This window comes from Dipteris shenzhenensis, chromosome 5, assembly GCF_047967505.1.
Source record: "Dipteris shenzhenensis isolate YYH24624 ecotype China chromosome 5, Dip_SZ_1.0, whole genome shotgun sequence".
NCBI lineage: Eukaryota > Viridiplantae > Streptophyta > Polypodiopsida > Gleicheniales > Dipteridaceae > Dipteris > Dipteris shenzhenensis.
The window spans coordinates 53,001,377-53,005,899 of NC_141600.1; positions in this window are offsets into that span (position 1 = coordinate 53,001,377).

Sequence of the window (4,523 nt, forward strand, 5' to 3'; positions counted from 1 at the left end):
TAAAGAGAGAGAGAATGAGATTGAGATTGAGAGAGAATGAAGAGAGAGAGAGAGGAGAATGAGAGAGAGGGGGGGGAGGAAAGAGAGAGATAGAGAGAAAAGGGGGGAGGGATAGAGAGAGAGAGAGAAAGAGAGAGAGTGAAAGGGGAGGTGGTGGTGTGGGAGGGGGGTGGTCGATATGGAGGGGGGAGGGGGAGGTGGAGGTGGAGATGGAAGGGAGGGGAGGCGGAAAAGAAGGGGGAGTGGGAGGGGGAGGGGGAAATGGAGGGGGAAGGGGAGAGGGGGTGGTGGATATAGAGGGGGAGGGGGGAGGGGGAGGTGGAGATGGAGGGGGGAGGGGGAGAGGGAGGGGGAAAGGGGAGGGGAGGAGGAGGGGGGAGGGGGAGGGGGTGGTGGAGATGGAGGGGGGAGGGAAAGAGAGAGAGAGAGAGAGAGAAAGGGGGAGGGAAAGAGGGAGGGGGAGGGGGAGATGGAGGAGGAGGGGGAGGGGAGGGGGGAGGGGGGGGGGTGGTAAAGATGGAGGGGGGAGGGGGTGGGGGTGGTGGAAATGGAGGGGGAGGGGGAGGGGGAGGTGGAGGGGGGAAGGGGGAGGGGGAGAGGAGGGGGGAGGGGGAGGAGGTGGTGGAGATGGAGGGGGGAGGGAAAGAGAGAGAGAGAGAGAAAGGGGGAGGGAACAGAGGGAGGGGGAGGGGGAGATGGAGATGGAGGGGGAGGGGGGACGGGTTGGTGAAGATGGAGGGGGGAGGGGGTGGGGGTGTGGAAATGGAGGGGGAGGGGGAGGGGGAGGTGGAGATGGAGGGGGGAGGGGGAGGGGGTGGTGGAGATTGAGGGGGGAGGGAAAGAGGGAGGGGGAGGGGGAGATGGGGATGGAGGGGGAGGGGGAGGGGGTGGTGAAGATGGAGGGGGGAGGGGGTGGGGGTGGTGGAAATGGAGGGGGGAGGGGAGGGGGGAGGGGGAGGTGCAGATGGAGGGGGGAGGGGGAGGGGGTGGTGGAGATGGAGGGGGGAGGGAAGAGAGAGAGAGAGAGAGAAAGGGGGAGGGAAAGAGGGAGGGGGAGGGGGAGATGGAGATGGAGGGGGAGGGGGGAGGTGGAGGTGGAGATGGAGGGGGGAGGGGGAGGGGGAGGGGAAGGTGGGGGGAGGGGGAGGTGGAGATGGAGGGGGAGGGGGGAGGGGGAGGTGGAGATGGAGGGGGAGGGGGGAAGGGGGAGGGTGGAGATGGAGGGGGGAGGGGAGGGGGTGGTGGATATGGAGGGGGAGGGGGAGGGGGGAGGGGGGAAATGGAGATGGAGGGGGGAGGGGTGGTGGAAATGGAGGGGAAGTGGGAGGGGGAGGTGGAGATGGAGGGGAGTGGTGGGAAATGGGAGGGGGAAAAAAAGAGAGAGCAAATAAAAAACTTGACGGACGGAAATCAAAAGGGAGGGAGAGGTGGTCACCTGAACCGTCTCCAAGTCTTTCTCGATGTAACGGGATTGTTGTGGAACAATGGATGGTGGGTGCATGTCTGGGTTATCGCTGCGAGATGGGCTCGAAGTCACTTACAATGTGAGGATGGGAGTAAGGTGGTGGTCGATGGAGAGGGAGGAGTGTCTGCATAGGGCTCAGAATGAAGAAGAGAATGGAGGCAAAATGTGAAAGATGAAGAATGAGGAGGTGGAGTTGGTTTTTATAGGATTTGAGTTTAGGTTTAGGGTTTAACCCTAAAATCTTCCCGAGCCATAACTCTTTATGGATAGCTCGGTTTCTTTTCTGCAAAAAGGTGAAATGATCGAAATTGCAATCTCTACGCATTTGTGTCCACTACCTAGCCTGATTGTTATCATGTGGCTTCTATTTAAGAAATAAAGAAAAGTTATAACACAAAGTTGTATCACATTCTCTTTCTACATAAGTTCATGTTGGCACAGAGTCAACATCCTACAAGACTGGATATTCTGAATAATGATTCTCTTGCATGATAAAGCAATGCATGAATGTGCATTTGCATCTCTTGTATCCCATCTTGACTGTTCTTGAGTTGGAAGAGCAGCAGCAGGAGTGCCAAAGGAAGAGGCATCAGGAGTAGTACCCCTGCTTAGGGACCAGCAGTAGAGGCAACCACTGTAGCATTGGATGGCCTCAGATCAGCCTGTTGGCTCTTTCCTACCGCTTCCATAGGAAGAGCTGGGTATTCTATGTTGCAGGGTTCCGAGGCTTTTTGTCACCTACAGATATATTGGAATTGTCGTTGTAGTATATTTGTAGCTTAGGACCTCGAGTCGTGTTCCGGTGAGAGACGTAGGCTTAAGTGTGGTGAGTAAACATAATGCAAGCATGTGTAAAAGGCGCGTAAACCATTGTTGTTGGGGTAATGAAGGCTTCCGCCTTCATTGGGGGTTGTAGGGTTTAGGAGGAGTTTAAGGGTTCAGAAGGAGGTTCCAGGGTTTAGAAAGAGTTCAGGGTTAGAAAGAGTTCCAGGGTTCAGAAGGAGGTTCCAAGGTTTAGAAGGAGTTCAGGGTTAGGAGGAGGATCCAAGGTTCAGAGTAAAGTACATGGTGGAGAACTCGTCTCCCTCGTAGATCATTGAGTTTAAGGGTTTAGGAAAGCATAGGAGTGGGAGAGGAAGCAGGTGTAAGAGCATGGGTGAAGTAAGAGAGAGAGGAGGAAGGAGGAGGAGGAAAGAGGAGGAGGGAGAGGGAGGAGAGAGGAGGAGGAGGAGGAGGGAGGAGGAGGAGGAGGAGGGAGGAGGGGAGGAGGAGGAGGAGGAGGGAGGAGGAGGGAGGAGGAGGAGGGGGAGGAGGAGGGAGAAGGGAGGAGGAGAGGGAGAGGATGGGTTGCAGGGTTGGAGGAGAGGGGAGAAGGGTTGCAAGGTTAGGACATGCTTTTGGACGTGCAGTGCAAGGAAGCATGGACACTTGAGACAAATGCTTGGAATACCAATGTAGACTCAACACAATGCCCCAAGAGTGTGGGCTTCATTCCATTATGGGGTATTTATACAAGTTGGAGAGCTTCTCTCTCTGCATGTAACACAAAGTCGTTACACAAAGTTGTTACACAAAGTTGTAACCACAAAGTTGTAACACAAAGTTGTGTCACAAAGTTGTATCACAAAGTCGTAACACATTCTCTCTCTTCATGTAGAAGATGTAACACAAAGTTGTTACACAAAGTTGTTACACAAAGTTGTAACACAAAGTTGTGTCACAAAGTTGTATCACAAAGTCGTAACACATTCTCTCTCTTCATGTAGACAAACTCGTAACACAAAGTTGTTACACAAAGTCGTAACATAAAGTTGTGTCTAGAAGTTGTAACACAAAGTTGTAACACAAAGTTGTATCACCTTCTCTTTCTTCATAAGTTCATGTTGGCACAGAGTCAACATACTCCCGGATCCATTTGATTACCCGTCCTCGGGTTATGGCTTATTTTGATTTCAGAGTTGGGATGCCATGTGTGTAATTCAGTGGCTATTTAGCTTGTGGTATGCGAGTCGTTCCTGCTGTAATTCTTTTGCATCACACAATTTGTAGTCAATAGTCAAGAAACTTATCTCTTCTTAAGGAGGGGTAGATGACTATGAATGTCAGAGGAGATCTCGTTGCTGAGGTTGCGGACGCTGCCATCGAATCTTCTGGGAAAGAGGTTTAGCGGGGGTCTCGTTGTGGAGGATTGGTATAAAAGGATGTTGGTCAAGAAGCTTATCTCCACTTAAGGAGGGGTAGATGACTATGAATGTCAGAGGGGATCTCGTTGCTGAGGTTGCGGACGCTGCCATCAAATCTTCTTGGGAAGAGGTTTGGCGGGGGTCTCGTTGTTGAGGCTGTCATTTCTTGGTATCTTGCATACATGTTGGATGTGATTGCACCCGTAGCATTGAGCTTGCAAGTTTGATATTTTTGCATATAGGAGACAGCTGTGATGTTTGGCGGGGGTCTCGTTACGGAGGCTGCAGACTCTGTTGCCAATTCATCTTGAGCTTTGGCATAGCTTCGTGTACTGCTTGTGAATTCATTGCATGCTTTGAGAGTATGGAATGAAAGTGTGTGATACTATTTTTTATGCAATCTATGTGCCTATGCAAAATCATGTGAGTGCATGTGATGTGTCTAACTATATGCTTATTTGTGGGATTTGATAGGGAAACTAAGACTCAAACATCCCTAATGTGCAAAAAATGTGCGTATGCAGTGAGTGTGCGTGTAACAATCTAGTGCAAACTATATGTGCAAAAACGTGCATATGCGAGTGAGTGCTTGTGATACAATCTAATCCTAACTAAGGAAGACTTGGTTTCCCAAATCTTCGTTTTTGTCGGGGATGACTCGCGTGTTGATGTAGTAGCGCTTCAGTCTGCTCCCGTTTATTGTTGTGTTGAATTGCACTCCATCTAGTGTTTCAAGGAGCACAGCTCCAATGGGATTCATCTTTCGTACTCGGTAGGGTCCTTGACCTAGATACTTCAGTTTTCCCTTGTGTACTTTGGCATTGTATAACAGGACTAAGTCGCCTTCCTTGATGTTTTTAGCTTTCAGATTCCTG